Here is a 23795-nt window from a genome sequence, read left to right on the forward strand (position 1 = left end):
AGATATACATCCTGGAGATGGAACCCAAGTCTAAGCACAACATTCATTTATGTTTCTTACACACATAGCGTGAAGGGAATTTTAAAATAATTTTGCACATGAAACTAAGGAGCTCATTGCACAGCTTTAAAAAGTGACTTACCGCTCCCAAACTGAAGTCTAATTTGGGCTGCATCTGAATGCTATCACATGTTTTTTTGCCACAGATGTTGCCAGGTGGGTAACTTCCAGCTAGAATCCGAGTTCCTCACTTTGCAAATCAGCTGTCTGAACTTGGATTCTAGCCGGAAGTTATCCAGATGCAGCCCGAGTTAGAATTCAGTTCAGCAGCGGTAAGTCACTTTTTAAACTGTACAATAAGCTCCAAAGCTTGTGTACACTGAACTATCAGAAAGCAAAGGTGTCACTATCTCAGCCACCCATAAAAAAAAGGTTTGGATTTTGGAACTCTTCAAATTTGAGATTTTCAGGTAAGGGATATTCAACGTACATTTTAATCCAGGTGTTTGTCTACTTGTGTATATAAACCAAAATGCACGGCTTCACTCAACCCTTCCTCACTTATTTTAAGAGCTTCAAATATATCTATGGTGCAGTACAGACCACCAAGAAATGGTGCCTGTTTTTACTCTAGAGGGACGGCGCAGCCCCAAACAGCACGCCATCACTCTGGATTAAGAAGAACCCAGAAAAAAGGGTTCCTTTTGTGCCACCGGAGTGACGTCGCATGTGCGCCAATAGTGCACTCGTGACGTAACTGGCGCAGCATGATGTGCAGATGCTATGTGTCCATTACATCATAATGGCAGCACCTGTGTACACAGGATGCCACCATTATTGCTCCGCCAGCATGTTTTAGGGCTAGGGACCGTGCAGTTGCCACACGGTCCCTAACCCTAAAATCAGCACCAACAAGGTGCTTTTGCGCGGTCTGTACTGCACCTATCTTTACTTGTGGAGGTCAGGATCAACAGATGCCATCTGTTAAGAGTGAGCTAAAATTGAACATATAAGAAAATGTCCAGAAATTGGGCCATGGCATGACGTTTGATTTCCCTCCCCAAAAACTGAAATCACACCTTGTCTTTCCAGAGCTTTTGCTTTACAAAACGGGTCTCTCATTTTTATCTCAGCAAAGTTTTTAACTGTTATTCATGGGACTATTGAATAATCTACAACAGCAGTCCTGAATCCTGATATCCAAGAAACTGTATAAATCTGGAAAGTCAGCCCAATATGTATAAACGTTTTTCTGTTTTCTTTGTGCATTTAAAAATAGGTCCATTTCTTGAAGTATGCAGTCCTTCTGTCTTTGTAATCAAACCTCATGGCTGAGTCCAGATACCCCATGTGGCTAGTTTAAGTCATCTCCAGAGCTTTACTAGCCCAGAAGAAAATTGCAGGCAAATTGGAAACAGCTGCAGTCCCAGAAACAAAACAAAGAGAGAGGGAAAAGAAAAATCACCCTGGAGCAGCAGAAAAAGTTAACAGGAGCATTGTTTACACAGAAAGAGTTCCGAATTTAACCTGCCTTCTCAAGAGTTCATTGGTAAACTATAAGTGACTTGTATATAAGCAACATTTCAACATTCCCATCACCAGTTTTCATTTGAAGATGCCCATGGAATTTTAACTGGGAGCCCAAACATGCTTCTTCGGCAGTCTGAATTCTATTATGGCCGAAAGGACATGCAACTCCGAAAAGAGGGGAAATCAGAATTTGGACATCCCATGCCAACAGTGGGAGGAGGAATGACACCGGATTTTGAGATGTATGCGCACTGCCAAATACATTCCAAAGTTGGCTTTTTGGGGTCTAACATGTTCCCAAATCCATCCCAAATTCATCTTAGATCAAAATAAAGCTGCTTCAGGTCACTTTGGAGGTATGCTGTTTAAATGATGCATGTGTCCTAAGAGGCTGGAAGCTGTGCCAAAGCCACGCTCCACTCCTAAGGACTGGAGCACAGTTTTGGTGCAGCTTCTGGCCTCTTAAGATATATGTGTCATTTAAACAGCATACCTCCAAAGTGTCTCGAAGCAGCTTTATTTTGGCCTGTCAGTTCAGGCCCTTAGTCTAGCTAGCCTTTTAAAGAAGTTTTTAAGTATTGCTACACATTTATGAAAGCCATTGTGGTGTAGTGGTTGGAAAGTTAGACTACAACTTGGAAAATCTGTGTTTAGTTCTTTCTGAGCCATGGAACTCACCAGGGTGAGCTCCGGTAAATTACTTTCTCTTAGTCTGATCAACCTTACAGGTTGGGGATGCTTTGACTGAGAGTTCCTGCATGGCAGAATGGGGTTGGACTGGATGGCTCTTGGGGTCTCTTCTAACTCTACGATTCTGGGATTCTATTATTCTAATATTCATTCTGAGAACCCACTATTGGTTGCTGTTAGAATTTCCTTAGTGGAAATTCTTAGTGTCATGCTGCAGACAGTAAAACAAATGGATCAGTTGGATACCCCCCACTTTTTTTTTTTTTAAAGGCTATTGTACGCAGTTTTTCTATTTATTAGATACTTTAAGAGAAAACAGACCCAAGTAAAGCTGAGCCCTGAGCAAAAAAATTGATGAAGCCGGGGCAAGGTCTATAAGTTGCAGCTGCATTTGATTAAAGCCATTGCGAAGACTGCTAAAGCTGGGGGTTACCTGATATACCAACCCTGGGGTTGCTTTAGTATGAATTATAAACACAAATAGGTCAATATAAAATTAACAGTTTATGGATTGAGCAAGAGCTATAAAAGCCAAACAAGCAAACCTTTTTTTTCTTTTCACATACAAGAAATAATATATACCACCACCCCAAAAATCAATGGAAAGCCACGGAAGAAATTTGTATCATGGAAGAATGTGTTTTGGAGGGCATCTGCTCTTAAAAGAGTAACAAGACAATGCTATGCTAAGGTTGGAAGCAAGCAGTTATAACTAAATACTTGCAATCCATTCCTTCCCCCCCCCAAAAAAATAATGCACAATTAATTTATATTAAGACTATAAGATAATGAGGGAGAACATCATTTGTTTGGGGGTTGTGACAGTTATTTTTCCATTATAGGGAGGCTGCCTCCCAAAATGGTGGAGGAAGAATATAATATGGTTCCCAAAACACTGGCTTCTGTTGTGCCTCATACTCTGTTGTGGGTGTTCAGGAAGCAATGGCACAGAAGACAGGAGGAGAATTAATTTTATTTGATTCCAATGGCTTGTGGCATCCAGAGTATATATAAAAAAGCAATTATTTAGTTGCATTTCAGAAATAAAAAAGTAAAGTGTTACTTTTAAAAGTGCAATGGAAACTTAAACTGCTTCCTTTTGCAGGGCTGGGAACTATAACTTGAGCTAACAATATATTAAAAGGTATCTTTCCCAGCTCTGGCTCTGTGTGTATTTACTAAGTTGGTCCATTTGGTCCTATAGGGCTCCATGCATAGCAAGTACATTTAGAATTGCAACCCCAGCTCTTTGGCGGCAAGGATCTATGTAATGCCGACTTCACTCTCACAGTGACAGCACCACTGACACCACTTTAAAAGTCCTGCCCAATGCTATGGAATTCTGGGAATGGTAATTTTTTTTGTCACTAAAGACAACAAACTACCACTCCCAGAATTTCATAGCATTGAGCCAGGGCCATTAAAGTGGTGCTAATCTGGATTATTTCTCCAGTGCGGATGCAGCCTACATCACTCTCATCATGAACACTGTCTGGTTTCAGGCAGAAGCAAGCTAGATTGGTCTAAAGAGTAAGGTCTGTTGGATACTTAAGTCTCAAAATTGGAACGAATAACCTGGATGGGGAGAGATAAGCGTGGCGATAAGTCGGTAGAGAGCTTCTAGTATTCCCCCCCCCCTTGCATTTTTTATTATTTCTAGATCTATACATAGATTACTATGCTTAGTCTTCATTTCTTTCCTTCTTTCTCTGAGGTCACCTCCTGCTTCTTCCCTCAGTTATGAACAGATGTGGAGACACATGGAGCTTCCATAACAGCTGCCTGAGATGACTGGGACACATGGAGACTACTTTGGGCTTCTGTAGCAATACTATCTTCTCTATCTTTGAATGGATTTCCTGAAGAAATAAACATAATATTTCCTTTTTACCTCTGGAGGAAAGAAAGAGAGTCCCATAAATGGGGATCAGTTGCTGACGAAACCTCTCTTACCTGATATCTTAATTCTTAAAATCTTATCCTGGCTGAAAGAGTTAGAGCAAGAGTGAGCAACCTGTTGTCCTCCAGATGTTGTTGGACCGCACCTCCCATCATCCCTTGTTAGAGATACAAGTTGCCTATTCTTGAACTAGAGAGAGAACACACATGGAGAGAAGTGATTAACAAACAGAACTGACAAATATATACATATATCAAAATATATCAAAAAAGTTAGGCACGTTACAGACGGGCAAAAAGTACGTACTAGGTACGTACTAGGGTTAGGAAAAGGCGTCGTTTATGGATGCCCTAACCCTAGTACGTACCTAGTATGTACAAAATGGTGGCGTCCATTCTACATGGGTGCAGCCATTGGGACTTCATGACCGCACCGCCTCCAAACGTCCTGGCGCCGTGCGAGGGCACCTGAAGCGCCCTTTCCGTGGCGCAGGAAGGAGCTCCAAAATGGAGCTCCTTCCAGGTTTGTGTTGCTGGCACAGCCTATACACGGCTGCACCAGCGGCACAAATGAGAAAGGGGCCAAGTGGCCCCTTTCTCTTCATCCCTGTCACTGTTGGGTGTCCTTGGGGCATGAAGCCCCAAGGACACCCCTTTCCAGGCCACAGGGAAGCTGCCTTTTGCCGCTTCCCCGTGGCCTGGAAAGCAGTGGATCGGGGCCTCAGAGGTTGCCGCTGTGGCAGCTGAGGCCCTGATCCGGCGGGGAAAGGGGCGGGAACAGGCCGCCCCAAAAGGGCGGTCTGTAAACCGCCTTAGTTTTAATGAACTATTTGTAAACTGTTATTGTATTTTATTGTTGTTTTGTATATCTTGTTGGGTTGTACTGTAATCCCGCCTCGATCCATCTGGGAGAGGCGGGAAAATATATATATATGTGTGTGTGTGTGTGTGTGTGTGTGTGTGTGTATATATATATATATTATTTTATTATTATTAAATAAATATACAGGTTGAGTCACCCTTATTAGAAATGTTTGGGACAGAAATGTTTTGGATTTTGAATTGGTTTGGATTTTGAAAATTTTGCATAGACATAATGAAATTACTTCAAGATAGGGTTTGAGCCTAAACATGAAATTAATTTGTGTTTTGTATACACCTTATAAATATAATTTCAAGGTAATTTTATACATAATATTTTTAATATGTTTGGGCATGAACGATGAGAAAGCAAAGGTATCACTGTCTCAGCCATCGATAATTTTGGATCCTTTTGGGTTTCAGAATTCTGGATAAAGGACATTCAGCTTTGTATATTTAACGATTCATTCATTCATTCATTTAACCTTTATTAGGCATACAACAACATGCATTTACAATAAAACTTCGGGATCGTTATTATAACATTTAAGCCATAATCTTGTTCCCTCCACCAGAAAATTGGCCATTAGCCCGTTAATATTCCGATCTTCCAATAGATATTCCACTGATAACCCATCTAGTCAAATATCTATTTAATGATTAACTGCATCCTGGGATCCAGGCCAAACTTAGGGAAAGAGTTGTTGTTTTACTTTTTAATTAAACATATGTATACATACACACAACTAAAAAGCAAACGAACGACAATTCTCCCAGTGCATACAAACACACATACGTTGCTTTCTTCTTTCTACATATAACCCTTGGTTAGGAAATTAATAGATGACTCTCTTTTTGTGTTCCTGCTCTGTGCAGGAAACAGTGTCGTGATAAAGAGTCATACATTCCTGTAAGGCTCAGATGTTCTGTGGACTTGTTGACTCTGCTCTATAGCCTGCTTTCCTGAACTTATCTCACGCTACAGATTTCCCTTCCAGGCTTCTCTGCTTTCGCTCCCACAGGCCTGCACACCTTCAACATCCATTTGAAAAGTTCATCTAGGTTCACAGCTTGTCCCAAGTGTAAGCAGTAGAGGAGAGCTGGAGATAAGCATCTGGGCCATGTTAGTGTTTCCCAGGTTCTTCCACTTGAAATAATCTCATTTCCAGTCTGAAAATGCTTTGCTTAAGATAAGAGGCAGGAATCGTGTATTCCTCCAGATGGTCTTGAACTGTAATCCTTAGCATTCTTCACCTAATTCTACTGGCTGCTGGGAGTTGCAGTCCAACGATATCTGAAAAACCACGTGATTCTAGAACCTGGCTAAAAGTAAAGAGGATATATATCCATCTGTGTGTCTGGGTTGCCAAAATGCCAAAGAGGAGAGAAGAAGGTGTATGTGTGGAAGGTATGTTGGAGAATAAAGAAGAAGCTGTGAAGGAAGTCAACCCGACTTCCTTCACAGCTCCTTCTTTATTCTCCAACATATGAAAGGTATAAAAGGAGAGCAAGGAGGAATAATTTCTGAGAGATCTGAAATTGATACAGTAGCTACATGGGTTATCTGATGTGGGGCTTGGCAATCTTTTTCTTCCTAATTTACCAGGGTCTGGTGTCTGAGATCTGGGAGTCCAAGTAGACCACAAATCGAACATGATTCAACAGTGCGATGCGGCAACTAATAAGGCCACTGCGATTTTAGGCTGCATCAACAGAAGTATAGTGTCAAGATCAAGGGAAATAATAGTGCCACTCTATTCTGCTCTGGTCAGGCCCCACCTGGAATACTGTGTCCAGTTCTGGGCATCACAATTTAAAAAGGATGTTGAAAAACTGGAGTGTGTCCAAAGGAGGGCAACTAAAATGATGAACGGCCTGAATACCATGTCCTATGAGGAATGCCTTAGGGAGTTTGGGATGTTTAATCTGGAGAAGAGATGGTTAAGAGGTGATATGATAGCCCTGTTTAAATATTGAAGGGATGTCATATTGAGGAGAGAGCAAGCTTGTTTTTTGCTCCTCCAGAGACTAGAACGTGGAACAATGGATGCGAACTACAAGAAAAGAGATTCCACCTCAATATTAGGAGAAACTTCCTGAGAGTAAGGGCTGTTCGACAGTGGAACACACTCCCTCGGAGTGTAGTGGATTCTCCTTCCTTAGAGGTCTTCAAATAGAGGCTGGATATCTGTCAAGGATGCTTTGATTTAGATTTCTGCATGGCAGAATGGGGTTGGACTGGATGGCCCTTGTGGTCTCTTCCAACTCTACCATTCTGTGATTCTATTATTCTATACTAACTGGGCCCTTGACATCTACCCCCAAATTCTACCCCTGACAGAAGTACATTGACTCTTGGACTTTGTGGTGTTGATGTATCCAGCATCTCATCCCAAGGTATCAAGAGATCCAACCATGGATAGACACACAAGAAGCTGCTATGTTCTGAGGCAGACAATCAGTCTCTTTAAGTCAGTTTTGTCTACAGCAACCCAAGCAAAGCCCAACCAGCAAAGTACAGCCATTGCAGTCCATCTGGAGAACGGCATGATTTTCACTCCTGCTTTACACTGACTGGCAGCAGATCCCTAATTGCCAAATAAAAGTTTTGCCAAGAGATGCCAAGGATTGAACTTCAATCTTCAGATCATGGTCTCTGTCTTTGCACTACAGTCTTTTACAGAGTGACATTGTGTGTGTGTGTGTATATATATATATATATATATATATATATATATATGCCTTCAAGTCATCTGTTGAGTTATGGTGACACTCATACTAAGCATATATCTGAGAAAACCAGTTAAATAATCCATTTAGAAGATAGGGACGGGGGGTGGTATAAGCAATTCGACTCACAGATGGGCCCTGAATCAATGTTGGTCCCTGAGCCATTAGCTGCCAGTCTAACAAGTTTCTAGGAAAGGAAGAACAATTGCACCCCATGGGCATAAATTTAGTGCCCATCCTTGGCATACTGAAATAAAATAATTGCCAGTCCTTTGCATTCAAGGATCTACACCAGAAACTGAGCTGTATTCCAAAATAGATCAGCATCTTGGGCAGTTCCTTTGTAGTTCAGACTAAAACCAAAAGTGGAGTCACTTTGCAATGGACATGGAAGCTACCAGCTGCCACTGCTTCTAGCCAGCTTGGCCAGTGGCTTGGGGATCCTGAGGTCTGCACTCCAAAAAAATGAATTTTTCTAACCTGTGGGCTACATGGACCAATGGCTTGAGTCTTTGCAGCTCCATAAAGATGTAGCACACATATGTAATTTTAAAAGAGGTTGTTGTTATATGCTACAAAGTGAATTTTGATGTATTGTTCCCCTGTGAATGAGAGAACCCCAAGACCCCCATCAGCTGCCTTCTTCAGGTCTTGCAAACCCAGGGACATGGCTTCCTCCATGAATCAATCTACCAGTACTTCAGTTTTCCCCTTTTCCTGCAGCCTTCCACTTTATGCTTTAATATATTTTCCAATTAGTCATGCCATCTTATGGCATGTCTGAAGTACGACAGCCTCTGTTTAGTCAGCTTAGATTCTTGTGATTTATTCCTGCTTTTTCCTTGGACATTGCTGTGAGGTTGGGTTTTTGTTTTGTCGTCATTTTAAAATTTGTTTATTTAGCAGCCCATAGTATCCAAAGAATTTGTTTCCAGCACTACATTTTGAAGGAGTTGATTTTCTTCCTGCCAACTCTCTTCACTGTCAGGATTTTACATAAAGACATAGAAATGGAAAGATACTTGCAAGCACATCACAGTTAGTCAGGATGCATGGATTTGGAAGATCATTTTGCTATGCCCTCTCTTATTTTAAATCAGGTTGCTTGTGGACCTGGCCTCATCTGCTGCACTCTATTTCCTGCCCCTGCTACAGTTTCATTTGTATGGACCAGCCACCCATGACATCCAAGGGAAATGAAAGCAAATCCAAACATCATTCCCTCCGGCAGGAAGGCAGGAGATAAAATCATTTCTTTTAAGACGAGGTCCATTTTTCTCCCACTATTATCCATACTGGCCAGCTCTCAAACATTGATTTCTATTAAGTGATGCACACACAGCCATTAACACAGTGCATGAAGGTTTTTGATCCTAAAGGACATTTTCCTATCATATGCTGCCTTATGTGCAAAATGAGTGAAACAGATGTTGTTGTTTTTTCCCAAGTGGTGAAGTGTGTGTGTTCATGTGTGTGAGAGAAACAGGGACAGAGAGTATATGTAAGTTCAACATTTTCCATTGTATTAGGGTACATGCAGGTGTCCAAGTTCCAAGCTTGAAAACTTTTATAGATAAAGTTCAGTCGGTAAAATCTAGTTGGTAAGAACCAAGTTGAAGAATGGAAAATGTAGTTCACCCCATTCTTTTCCATTGACTAGAACTTTCATCATCCTTTTCCATTGAAGAAGGCTGTTTGGAGTAACAATCCAATACTTTTTGGAGGACCACTTCTAGCCCTGTGTTTTCTCTGTGTTCTCAGCAGAAAGTTGCCTAGAATGTGGGAATTTACTAGATGATGGTGTTATATATGGGTTGGCTCTCTAGGATGACAAGTTTCAAGCTCAGAAGGATTCAGGTCCTAGGCAATTAAGGGACAACCAAGGCACACAAAAGCAGCCACCTTATCTAGAAGATGTTGGGAGCTCTCAGTTTGATGTTCAGCCTGCACAGAACTTCTCAAGATGGTTTCTGGGCCTGAAGCAAAATGGTAGATGCTTTCTTAGTGCCAAAGTGAAGAGCCAACTGAAATTCAGATGTCTACCGAATCCAGGGGAAAGGACATCACTTTGTCTTTTGCTTCAGGCAAACAAATGTTGTAGGCTGTCCCTGTAGATAACAGGGCCTGCATGAAAACTGGAATCCATCAAATTCATTCTTTCTCATTTGTAAACTGATAACAGGTAGCAACCTGGGAGCCCATTTGCCTCAGAGTAATGAAGAACCTATAAGGTTGTTAAAGGTGTGATTCTAATCTGGAGGTAGTGACTCCAACAGTTCTTGTATCTCTGTGCCCCAAATTTTATGGTTCAAACTAGACTAGACCCAATGAATCACTGGGTTTTATCTACACATCAGCTTACCATTCAACAGTAGATTCAGTGGATCTGCTCTAGCAACAACTAGCCAAAAGGTCTGCATGTACCTACACCCTCTAACTGTCCCACTTTGACAGGAACAGTCCCTAGTAATCCTCAATCATCCCACTTTTACAGCTGCTTTTTAAAATGTCTCAAGGGCTCGACAGACTGCCCTTAAGGAGTGGCCTGCAGCCGATCCTTTTAGCACTGGATTAGGGCTACAGCAACTACATGCCACGGCCCCCATCTCTCCTTTCCATGGTGCAAAAAGGAGCCACAAAAGTGGCTTCTTTTTGTGCCCTGGAAAGGGCACCGTAGCCGCTGGTGCACTAAGTTGTCCTTGGCCCCTCAAACTGGTCAGTGGCTGCAAGACCTGAGGCCCAGATGCAGTGAGGCCCCTTTCAGTGATAGAAAAAAAGGGCTGGAGGGCCTCTCCTGGCTTGCCTTAGCTGCTGTCATGCCAACCCTCTCAGCCCTGTCTTTACGCAAAAGGATCTTTCAGGGGCAAACTAGAATTTATGCAGGACAAATTTAATCTCAAAGGGGTTACACAGTGGATCTCAACCTTCCTAATGCCACGACCCTTTAATACAGTTCCCAACCATAAAATTATTTTCATCTCAGTTCATAAGACCACTGGAAATATGTGTTTTTCTATGGTCTTAGGCAACCCCTGTGAAAGGGTCATTCGACCCCCCAAAGGGATGGCGACCCACAGGATGGGAATCGCTGGGCTACAAGATTCATTGGCATACTGATCCAGACCAACATGGCTATCTCTTTAAAGTCCCCTCCTTGGAGTGGCTTCCTTGCCTGGGGTTGAGCCTGCAGCAGAAGAAGCTTCTTGGCCTGGTGCAGAAACTCCTCAGCTCCCTCTCTGGCCCTTGTTCTACTGCTCCTAATGCTCTTTCCCTGAGCAGTCACACTGGAGGAGGCCCTGAGGTGCTATCAGCTACCTGACAGCCTTCCTACAGATATCTCTGCCACTGAAGGTACTGCAGCACCTCTGGTGATCCACAGTCCCCTGCTACACCACCTTCAAATGTGTCTGACATTTAGATATCTCCCAATATACTATCAAATTACATCACTCTTGCCTATTATCTACCCACTGACTAGCCTTCTTCCAGTTTTTATCTCAGCAAATATAGGACACTACTAGATTTCATATCCTTTATCCAGACATTTGCCAGGGGGATGATCCAGCTGGTCAGAAACCATTTTACCTTCTCCACTGCTGAACCACTTGGCAGAAGAAAAAAGCTGGAAGACTCCAATAAATGCTACCAAGGTGTCATTCACATGTTGTTGTTTTTTAGCATGACTATGTGAATAATCTCAGGTATGCATTCCAGGTTTGTTGTTCACACTATGGAACCACATCTATGCACGATTGGGTGGTCACTTATGTCAGTACTTGAATAAAGAGGGCGTCAATGATGCAAATGTATTCAAAGCATGTTCAAGGCATGCAGTTTTATCCTGGATCTATAAATATTAATTATTCAAACATCTGAGACTCCAAATCTTTTAGAAACTCAGTCAAAAATCTGACATCAATTATTCTAGGTTAAGTGCGTTTTTGGCAGCCTCCTCCTTAACTGGATTGATCTAAATGTGAACAACAAACCCATTTTCACTATCTGTATAACCCTCACAATACCCAGAATGAATTTAGGCAGGAGATGGGAATGGCAAAGAGGAATGGCTGTTTTATTTAGCTTGGAACCCTACCTGAGTTTATTCTTTTTTGATGTACCTACTGAGAAAATCCCCCAACCTATTTTATTTTATTTTATTTTGCTGGGTAGCTAAACTGACAGCTCTTTGGCTGCTGGGATGCACCACCAGAGAAGTATATAATGTTTCCCACCCTTTTTAATATTTTCCTCTTTGCTTTCCTTCCAACTTTCTTTTCCAAGCCCAGTATCTGTCACCAGCCAAGGTCCCCACCTTAGGACCTGATGATTCATTCCCTCTGACCAAAAGACCAAAAAAAGAAAAATCTACCATCATGGCAGCTGTTGCAACACAAATGTACCCTTCCATGGAATTATGAGCATTGGCAGCAAAGCCAGAGTTTGGAGAGTTTATGTTGTTTGAAATGAAGCTCCCAGAATCCCCTACCCAATTTGGGAATTCTGAGAATTCATGTTCAAAAAATAGCTTTTCCAAGCTCTACAGTAAAGACTGAGTATAAAAAGGCTTTGTGGGTCCCTCTTGTTTTCATGGTCTGCTGGAAGCTTCATATCATGGGACATGCCAATCTGGTTCTTATGCCCAAAGTAATACAGCTGAAATGGGACTTGAGTCTACACTTCTAGGGTTAAATACATGAAGCTGCCTTATCAGGTCATGAACCAAAGCATTGGTCCATCTAACCCAATGTTGCAAACAGAGGCCTGGAACAGACTGCTGCTTTGCCAAAATTAGGGTTCAGGAGAACAAAGCAACCCGAACCCATGCTCCCAAAATTAGCATGTGGTGGCACTGCCATCAGGGTGGCCTCTGGTATACAATGGGGCAGCGATGATGATGCAAAGGCAGCACAGCGTCTGCACGTTGTGGCACTGCACTTGCATCATCGATGTGCCACAATGTGCCAATGGTGCACTCATGACATCCATCGTGGGAACCAAAAAGAACCCACTTTTAGTGGGTTCTTTTTAGTGTGGAGGGACACCAGACAGTTTGGCTGCTGCGGTGTCCCTCAGCAGCAAAAATGGGCGCCTTCAGGCTCCCCTTTTAAGGAGGTCTGTCGAGCCCCACACATTGGTAACAATGCAGCATGGTCACAGAAGGATATTGTTGTCATCGCCATCTACCTCAGCTACCTTTCCTTTTCGCTAGAACTTGAACCTGAGACTTTCAATAAGGCCATGTGTTCTATCAGCAAGCAGTGCTTCCTCTGCAGAATTTTCTCCCTTGGAAGACAACTAGCTTTCAACAGGGCTTAGATCAAGAATGGGGAACCTTTGGCCCTCCAGATGTTGATGAGATTTCTACTCCAACCATAACCCACTCCCCCCTTGTCTGGGTCTGGGCTGACTATTGCAGAAGGGAGTTCCTTAACATCTGAAGGGCCAGAATTTTCCCCAATGCTGGCTTAGATACTGAGATTTTCAAACAAAAACTAAGGTCCAAAACACAATGCAGAAATTATCCAGTTTGAGACCACTTTAACTGCCCTGGCTCAATGCTTGGGGTTTCTGTGAACTGTAATTTTGTAAAACATTTAGCTTTCCTTGTCAGAGAGTTCTGGTGCCACAATAAACTACAGTTCCCAGGATTCCTTAGCATTGAGCCAAGGCAGTTAAAGCGGTCTCAAACTGATTATTTCTGCACTGTATTTTTGGACCTAAGTCAAGAACTCAACACTCCTTGAAATTCATGGACATGTCTTTTATAAACAGTCCATGGCTTTCTTGCGAGTTTTGTGCTTGTTTTACCTGGCTTGGTAAGATGTTCTAAACATCTGGGAATGGGATGTCTGTAATATGCTTTTCTATCGTTCTGTTAGCACTAAAACCACAGAGAAGGAAGGAGGGGAAGAGTGTCTATTTTTATATTCCATTTTATCCAAAGTTGCCAGATGTCCCCAAATGCTTCCTGCTAACCAGTCAGAACATGATGTGTCCTGAAGCCAGCTGCTTTGCTGCTTGGTTCAAGGTGCCAGCAAACGAATGAATTGTCTGTTTGTCTTTCTTGCCATGCTTGGAAACCAGAAGAATTAAATGCAGGAACTAGTAACTATCAGGTGAGAATCAGCATTGGCAAGAAATGGACTGGGATGATTAGAGGCAATAGTGCTATTCTTGCTTTTGCAACTTAACAATGCTGAATAGTGATGCAGTGGAGCAAGGTATTCTGGTTCTGATGTGGTGGGGCATCTTGACTGACATCTGTCACCTCCATTCAACCTCCCTTGTTTTTTTCTGAGTTCAGCTGCAATCCCCACAGCAGCTGGGAAGGAAGTTATTGATTTCTTCAATAACAGTTGTGTCTGTTGTAATGCAAGAGGTTTAGGGATAATTTGGTTTTAGTGAGCAGTCAAGATCCATTACTTTTACAAAAGAGTGGGCAGAGCTGAAAACTAACAGTCTAGAATGATTCTACTAACTTTGAAATAAAGTGCTTTTCCCTGGTGCAACAAATAAGAAACTACTGAAGATCTTATTCTGTGCTGATGATCTGTCTGAGGATACATCATCCTTCTCTTTCCCTGTCTCATGCAGTCTGAGATCCCCTTAACCAAGATCCTAAATGCAAAGCTCAGTACCCTGCCAGATCACTATTAGAATCATAGAATCATAGAATCATAGAGTTGGAAGAGTCCACAAGGGCCATCCAGTCCAACCCCCTGCCATGCAGGAAATCACAATCAAAGCATCACCAACAGATGGCCATCCAGCCTCTTCTATCAGTGATATGCTTTGGTTTGTGTGTCTTTGCATGTACGCACATGATACAGATACAGATCAAAACAAACTGGCCTGCATTTCTGGATTCTGCTGGTGGTGGAGGGGGCGGTATATGTTTGGGATGGCTATGAAGAATGCCATGATAAGGCCTCTGTTTTTTTTAAAAAATTAAAACTACATCACTGGTGGTGAAACTATGTCCTGCAAGATCCTTTGGAAACCATTGGAAAGTATTTTGTGGGTAGGAGGAGGGGATGCAGACAAAGGAGAAGGTTCTGTAACTACGTACTGCTTCTAATTCCTCTTATGTGCTGCAGAGTGTTGCTATCACTCAAAAAGATCAGCTATCTCGCTCCAGGCCAAAGATTGTGCCAAAGCCACAGTCATGATGCTTCTAGGCCTCTGTTGAACCTCAGGAAATGTTGCAAGACCTGTGATTTTCAGTTTGCAAATTTCTGCCTTTACGACAATGCCTGGCAGTTTATGGTGAAGGGCTTGGAAACCATGAAGCCCTATGAGGAACGCCTTAGGGAACTGGGGATGTTTAGTCTGGAGAAGAGAAGGTTAAGGGGTGATATGATAGCCCTGTTTAAATATTTGAAGGGATATCATATTGAGGAGAGAGCAAGCTTGTTTTCTGCTGCTCCAGAGAATAGGACCCAATGAAACAATGGATGCAAGCTCCAGGAAAAGTGATTCCACTTCAACATTAGGAGGAACTTCCTGATAGTAAGGGCTGTTCGACAGTGGAACACACTCCTTCCTTGGAGTGTAGTGGAGTCTCCTTCTTTGGAGGTCTGTAAGCAGTAGCTGGATGGCATCTGTCGGGGATGCTTTGATTGAGAGTTCCTGCATGGCAGAATGGGGTTGGACTGGATGGCCCTTGTGGTCTCTTCCAACTCTATGATTCTATCTCCATTTCTCTTCCACTTTGAGTCAGTTGTCACAATTATCCTCTGCTCTCTCCACTGACCAAATGACCAATATGCACATTATATTTAGATGAGTTATTTAACTGCATCTGTTTTACTGTTCCCCATGATGTACAGACGTTGCCTTTCCATGAGGCAGTATGACTGTAGCACACTGGTTGTTGTTGTTGTTGTTGTTGTTGTTGTTGTTGTTGTTAGAAACAGCTCATCATTCAGTGGTAGAGCAGAAGGTCCAAGATTCAAATAACAACTCACAAATCATAGCAACAAGGTTCATATATACTATAAATCTACATCAGCAATGAAGCATACACCTCTATGGCACTGACTAAGCCTATCAGGTCTCAGGACACTGTCTAGAATCTCAGGGAACTTTCCCAGGTAGGAAGACAAAGCTCAGTGCAAGTAGCACTTAAGGATGAAGGAGAGGAAATTTGATTTATGTCTATGAGGTAATTTTAAAACCAGACATCCATCTTTGCTTATTCCAAGATTTCTTTATCTAGCATGTTAAGGGACAGAAAACCAATGTGTTCAGCATTGCTAAGTTTGGATGTCAAGACCCATCCATCCTGAATAGACAGGAGAGCACTGAAATGCCTCTTCATAGAAAGGGTTCTGGTTTGTTGCCATGTCCAAAGGCCCCAAAGCTTGTAAAACCTGCTAGAGAGATCTTTTTGATGAAAACAGCAACAGAGATAATTGTTGCTAAATTTATCAAGAGCTGCCTTGATCCTGGAAGGTTTCAGATGAGGGCAAGGGAAGACTCTTTGAATCAAGAATCATAGATCGTAGAGTTGGAAGAGACCCCAAGGGCCATCCAGTCCAACCCATTCTGCCATGCAGGAAATCTCAATCAAAGCAGCCCCATTGCAGATGGCACATCCAGCCTCTGCTTAAAGACCTCCAGGAGAGACTCCACTACAATCTCCGAGGAAGTGGGTTCCACCATCGAACAGCCCTTACTGTCAAGAAGTTCCTTCTAATGTTGAGGTGGAATCTCTTTTCCTGGAGCTTGCATCCATTGCCCAGGTCCATTCTCTGGAGCAGCAGAAAACAAGCTTGCACCCTCCTCAATATGACATCCCTTCAAATATTAAACAGGGTTATCATATCACACTCTTAACCTTCTCTTCTCCGACTAAACATCCCCAGCTCCCAAGTTTTCCTCAGAAGGCATGGTTTCAAGACCCTTCATCATTTAGTCGCTCTCCTTTGGACACGCTCCAATTTTCCCACATCCTTTTTAAATTGTGTGCCCAGAACTGGACACAGATATCCAGGTAGGGCCTGACCAAGCAGAATACAGTGGCACTATACTTCCCTTCACCATACACACACTTTATTGATGCAGTTTAAAATGCATTGGCCTGTTAGCTGCCGCATTGCACGTTGACTCATGTTCAATTTGTGGTCTACTTGGACTCCAAGATCCCTCACACGTAGTGTCATTCAGCCAGGTGTCCCCCATCCTATATCTGGCATTTCATTTTTTCTGCCCAAGGGCAGTATGTTCCATTTCCCGTATTGAATTTCATTTTGTTAGCTTGGGCCCAGCTTTCTAGTCATTCAGGTCATTTTGATTTTGATCCTGTCCTCTGGGTATTAGCTATTCCTCCTAATTTGGTGTCATCTGCAAATTTGATAAAATGCCCCAACTACAATTCCCAGACTCCCTTAACCACGGCTTTGCCAGGTTGCGAGTGGACATTCTGGGGTCTGTAATCCAAAAACACATGAGCATTTCCAAACTCTGGCCCACAGGAAACCTTAAAGCTCATCTGTCCCTTTTGATAAACCCTGAAAGGTTAAAGAGGTAGATTTGGAACGAGGGGGAGTGAGGGTGTCAAAGTGCAGTCATGAATCAAATTGCTAAGCCTTAATCCCAGGAGGTCTTTGGCGAATCAGCCTCTCTCAGATTGGATAGCCTCATTTATGTCCTATCTCAAGATCAGGGAAGTATTAGGAGCTTAGAGGAATATCCAGGCTTGTCATCAATGTGTAGGGATGGCAGGAGGTCTGATGGATATCTGCACGACTTGGTAATCATATCCTTCTCCTTCCTTCTCAGTAGATGGGGAGAGGAGAAAGAGAGTTAACTAGATCAGACAGAACCTCAATCTCTTCTGAGCCTCATGTACAAGATGACTTTTTGAAGGTTACAGCAGGGCAGTTTGTTGACTCAATACATCTTAATAATTTGCTAATAAGCAAAGGTGAGCAACTTGGTGGCCCTTCATGACACTAGGATGCAACTCCCAACAGCCTTTGCCAGAGTAGCCGAGGGGAAGGAAGATGGGAGCTGAAGTCCAATTTCCTGCATGGCAGATGGGGTTGGCCGTTGCGGTCATCTTCCAACACTCTGATTCTATAACACAGGGAGGACTCAGGTTGCTTGCTCCTGGTGAGCACATTTATCAAGGAGGATCCATTTTTAAAATTGCTTAACTATCCACTGCGGTAAGAGAATTGCAATGGATGATTTATGACCTCTACTATTAATCTTGTTAAGTAAATATATTTGGTTCTCAATCAATCAATATGTTTATTGAATAGCCCGGGAGCCATTTCAAATACCTCAAAACATAGTAATACAAGGAATCACACACACACACCACACACACCACACACAACACACACAATGTTAATTATAGTGCACTAAGTACAATATACATCAATACCATATAGATATATATAGAATAACCTAACTGCACAGTTTATAAACAGACGATAAAAATCTAATAAAATATACAACATGTACAATATGTACTGGTTCTCCTATTTGAAAACTGAGCATTTTAGAGCCAGATATTTGACTAAACTCAAGCCACCTACTTTACGAATTGCCTTCACTAAGCTACGACGTCAAGTAATGCCTACTGCAGTTCTAGACAGACTACAAGAAAGTGCCTTTTGTGAGACAGACTATGCATCTGCACTCAGCCTCAGTGATGAGGATATTGTTCACTATTTAGAATCAAGAGTCATAGAACTGGAAGAGACCACAAGGGCCATCCATCCAACCCCATTCTGCCATGCAGGAACTCTTGTTACTTGTCCTTTGTATAGCAATCATAGAAAGAAATTTTTAACACACCCTTGCTGACAAACAAAAGTGGGGAGCTCTACTGTTGATTCGTTCCAATTCCTTTTGAGTGACACCAATGACTATAAACACAAGCAGTGGCTTTTTTACCAAGTTTGCAAAAAAGATTAGAAAGAGACGAGTTTAATAAATTGCCAAAATTGCCATGGAGACGCAAAGTATTAACAGATTTTATGAGGATATCGTAATGTTTACCAATATCAGGAAGATGTCCCTTTGTCCTTTTTATCAGCTAACTTTTAACTGCACACTAAATGCTGGGGAATTTTTGTCCTTTATATTTTGTGCCTTTGTGTTTTAAAAGTTTATGCTTTTTGATAACGCTCATTGTGCATGCCTTTGGCTGGACAATAAACGTTAACTTGACTGTGAAAGTAAATATATCTTACTGTTGCAATGCAATCCTAAATTTGAGTAAACTTGATTTGGGCTTGTGGAATTACTCTGAATAAGCATGCTTGGGATCCAGGGTAACTGCTTTGCATTTGATATATAATGATTGGTGTATTTACTACACAAGCAGGCATGTAGGAGTTGGGTCTTTCATTACTCTGTTAGGTAAATATAGGCATTCATTAAACAAACAAGCAGCTAACAGTTTGATAGCACTTAAATTGTTGTGGTGCCATCCTACAGAATCCCAGGATGTGTAGTTTGGGGAGATAGGCCCGAACAGACAGGCCAAATAAAGTTGCTTCAGGTCACTTTGGAGGCATGCTATTTAAATGATGTTCATGTCCTAAGAAGGTCAGAAGCCCTGCCAAGCCATGCTCTAGTCCTAAGACTGGAGCACAGCTTTGGCCGCACTGTCTGGCTTCTTAAGAGGCTTGTGTCATTTAAACAGCATATCTCCAAAGTGACCTAAGCAGCTTTATTTTGGCCTGTCTGTTTGGCCCATAATTAGAATTTTCAGGAGCTTCTACTCAGTTATCTAATTACTCCAATGTTCTCTAGAGACCTCTAGTTTAGATGTGTCTCAGGCTGACCCACATTTTCCCCCATGTGCTAGGCATTAGTATCATTGTGGTGTGATATTATATCACTTTGCACAGTTTTCCTGGACACTCACTATGAACTTGCAGCTTGAAACAGTTGTAGTCCGCCATATTAAGACTGAGGTATGTGCTTCTTTGCCATTTGTCAGCCTAATCTGTTTCCATTTGAGGTCTCTGTAGTCACCTTCCGTTAGCTGGGTTTCCAACTCATATTCATGGCAGCATCCAAACGAACCGATTTAGCATCTCGTTGTCAACACTGTACGTATTGAAATGTAGACTATTTATCTGGGAGAAATAGCAGTCTATTTTTCGGGAGGCTATTATTATTAAAGGGACAAAATAATAATACAATATGCATTATCCTTAGAGAGGAAGACATATTTTCATTAGATGCACATACGTTTTTTTTCATTGCTTGTAAAGCATCACAGTTCTTACAGGATATTCATTCATATCTTCAGAGGCAGCTACGTACACCTCAATATAAGGAAGCTTTATATATCCTTTTCTTTGTGTCAAACACATAGACAGTGAAATGCAGTACAGCCTGTTATTTATAAACAAGCACTTACCTACGTGGATTAGAATTGCACATTTGCTGTAACCTATTTAATACTACAGCAAATGTTGTCCCCTTTTTCTTATCAACATTTCGGAGGGCATTTCTCAGCAAAGTACCCAAATATCCTAAAGGCACCAATCCCATCTGATCTTGGAGGCTAAGCAATATCAGCCTTGTTTAGTACGTGAATGGGAATCACCAATGAATACCAGGTACTGTTGGCTATAAGTGAGTGGAAAGAACTGGAAAACCAACTCTTAATATTCTTGCTAAGAAAACCCTTGACACATGGGGCTTAGGTCAACAGTCAACCTGAGGAACATATAACATAAGAATAGCACAGCACAGAAGCTGAAAAGGAGTTACTTTAAAAAAACAACAACCTGACACAAGGATCTGAATAGACTAGAAAGCTGGGCCAAAGATACAGAATGAAATTCAACAGGAGAAATGAGGTACTGCACTTAGGCGGAAAAATGAATTGCATAGATATAGGATGGGGAACACCTGGCTAGATGAAACAGTGAAAGGGATCTAGGAGTCCAAGTAGACCACAAGTTGAACATGAGTCAACAGTGCGATGTGGCAGCTAACAAGGCCAATGCGATGTTAGGCTGCATCAATAGAAGTATAGTGTCTAGATCAAGGGAAGTAATAGTGCCACTATATTCTGCTCTGGTCGGCCCCACCTGGAATATGGTGTCCAGTTCTGGGCACCACAATTCAAAAAGGACATGGAGAAACTGAGGTGTCCAAGGAGGCAACTAAATGTGAGGGTCTGGAAACTTGCCCTAGAGGACGTCAGGGAGTGGGAGTTTAGCTGGAGAAAAGGGTTAAGAGGTGATAGGATAGCTCTGTTTAAATATTTGAAGGGATGTCATATTGAGGAGGGAGCAAGCTTGTTTTCTGCTGCTCCAGAGACTAGGACCCAAGACAATGGATGCAAGTTACAAGAAAAGAGATTCCAGCCAACTTAGGAGGAACTTCCTGACATAAGGGCTGTTGACAGTGGAACGGACCCTCCTCGAGATTATGGTGGATCTCCTTTAAGAGGTCTTTCAAGAGAGGCTGATGGTCATCTGTCAATGGGGATGCTTTGATTGGGATTCCTGCATGGCAGAATGGGTTGGACTGGATGGCCCTTGTGGTCTCTTCCAACTCATTAATTCTATTGTTTCTATGATATCCTACTTTACCCTATTTGCTGCCTTGTGTTCCTTAATATTCAGGCTTTAGGGGCTTAAATTTATTGAAAAATATCTATCACATATCACTCACCACTAACGCGCTGATGGCTCTTGGCTACGATGGCCTTAGAGCCCACCAAGTAGCAGTGATCTAGTGGACCTTCTTGAATAATTGCAAAGATTCTATGTCCCTCACCAAACTCTATGATTCCAAAGAGTGGTCCTGTGCTGGTTAAAGTAGCATGAAACTGCTATAATTTTGCATGTGTAAACCTCACAGTTCATCCTTTTCCAGTTTGGTGGGGGGTTTTTTGCCATAGCATGTAGCATAGTGTTACTTCCTAAGTAAATACATATCCTTAAATGGATTTCCACACAAAACCCATTCTTGTTGTTCCTTAAGCCAGTTTTTTGTTCTATAATCACATCGCAACCCCTCAATGTCACACTCACCCCCTTGCTGCCAATAACATCTATACATGGACAGTGGTCAGGAGCCCAAGTTCAACAATATCTTGTGAATCAACAGATGCCCCACTATGACCCAGGCAATGTCGGGTTAAAGCTGAAAGAAGCGTGAAATCCTAATCGTCCAGACAGTGAACTTGCACTTTCCTCCCCAAGCGCTTTCATCTTCACTTTCAGTAACAGAGCAGAATTGTGGCAAGCCAAGCAAATATACACAGATTTGCATGGTTTGTATAGTTTCCAAGATGTAGTGTTTCCTTGGCCTGAACGTCAAGTCAGATTGACGCCAAAGTTTCATTTCATTTTCTCCTCCCCTCCCCCCCAGCCAGTGGGAAATGTCGCAAAGTCTCTATATTATTTATCAATGAAATAAAATGCCATGTGTTATTTCCCCATCTATGGGGGGCTTTGGATAATGCATCAAAGGATTTGGTTCTGGGCTCACTATACAACCCAGCGCAATGAAGATGAGATGCATTTTTAACAGCAAATTTCTAACAAATCTGGCCCCATCCAAGAACAGTAGATTCCATTCACCAATCCATCTTTAATAATAGAACAATTTGATTTCAGTAGATCATTTTGCCACACAGCAATATCCTTCCATTGAAACATTCTGCAGATGATTATCCAGCATGTTCCAGAAACCCTTTTGCATAGCCAATGGGGAGGAATATTCGGGAATATGCAGTTTAAACAACCTCTGAAAGCCACACAGTTACCCCACGCTGATCCGGAGAATGTTTTCAGAGCTGATATATGATAAAACAGAAATGACAAAACATCAGGTTTGGCAAATCATCACCCTTTTTGTTATTTGAAAAGAGAGTTAAGAGGTGGAATATGAGAGCCCTGTTTAAAATTTGAAGGGATGTCCATGAGGAGGGCAAGCTTGTTTCCTGCTGCTCCAGAGAACAGGACCCATGGAGCAAGGGATGCAGCTGCAGAAAAGAGATTCCAGCTGCAACATTAGGAGAACTCCTGACAGAAGGGCTGTTGGACAGTGGGACAGACTCTTTCCAAGGAGATTTGATGGAGCTCCTGTCACGTTGATCATGTTCAATTTTGGCCTACTTGGACCTAGATCCTTTCGTTCAGCCAGGTGCCCCCATCTTATATCTGTGTCATTTCATTTTTCCACACAAGTGCAGTACCTACATTTCTCATGTTGAATCCTTATTGACCTTGCATGCAAAAATGAAAACCAATGAAATAGATCGGGACTACAAAAACAGAGGGAGAAAAAGGAGAGCCAGTGTGATGTAGCGGTTTGAATGATGAACTAGAACTCCAGGAACCAAGGTTTGACTCCTTACTCAGCCAGGAAATGAACTGTGGGACTCGAGGAAGGCAATGGAAACAACCTCTTGAAAAATCTTGTCAATAACCCTGTAACAGGTATGTCATAAGGTTCCCATAATTTGGAAATAACTGGAAGGCAAACAACAACAGCAATACAAGCAAATACTCGCCAAATATTCTCCCTGTGGGGCTATAGGGGTTTGTGCATTTTCCGTTTTCCATTGAGGACTCCTTTGTGAAAGTGTTTTTTGTGCAAGGGAAGAAAAACGGTTTGTGCACATGTAATGTACACAAAATAGCATTTTCATGCAAAAATGTTGTGGATGTTAAGTGTGTTCATTGATGATTTTTTGTCAAAAATAATCCCAATATGAAAAAGCCACTCACAAAGACTTTCTTTAAACGTAGAGTTGTGTTTTTTTCCCTCCTCTGGAATATATAAGGCTTTTGCTCCAGCACATGGAATTTTGGTGGAAATGTAACTTGGTTAAATCAAATGTTAAGGCAAAATTCAATTTTCTCTATCTCCTCTGTTTATATAGTCCATTTGTTGATGACAAAAATGCCAAGATCCATATGCAGAAACATGGAATCCTTTTATATCCAAGGTTTTGAACTAACAACAGATCAACGCCATCATTAAGTAGAAACTATTTGGCATGATGCCTTTTAAATTTCAAAAGAATATTTAATTATACAATGCTGCAATGATGTAGGTATTCAACCAAGATGGTAGTTGTTTAATTTCAT

The 23795-nt window shown here is 42.0% G+C and overlaps 1 protein-coding gene across 4 annotated transcripts in view; it reads right to left on the bottom strand.

Moving 5' to 3' along the window:
* Window positions 1-23795, bottom strand: part of FLI1 (Fli-1 proto-oncogene, ETS transcription factor) — a 782157-nt gene that overhangs the window by 171056 nt on the left and 587306 nt on the right. For 3 of the 4 annotated variants that reach the window (XM_042475286.1, XM_042475288.1, XM_042475285.1), the window contains exon 2: window positions 4174-4309. The exons of the other annotated variant lie outside the window; for it this stretch is intronic. The gene's annotated coding sequence lies outside the window, so the exon portion shown is untranslated. The remainder of the gene's footprint in view (window positions 1-4173; window positions 4310-23795) is intronic. 4 annotated transcript variants of the gene reach the window in all.

This window comes from Sceloporus undulatus, chromosome 6 (assembly GCF_019175285.1).
Source record: "Sceloporus undulatus isolate JIND9_A2432 ecotype Alabama chromosome 6, SceUnd_v1.1, whole genome shotgun sequence".
NCBI lineage: Eukaryota > Metazoa > Chordata > Lepidosauria > Squamata > Phrynosomatidae > Sceloporus > Sceloporus undulatus.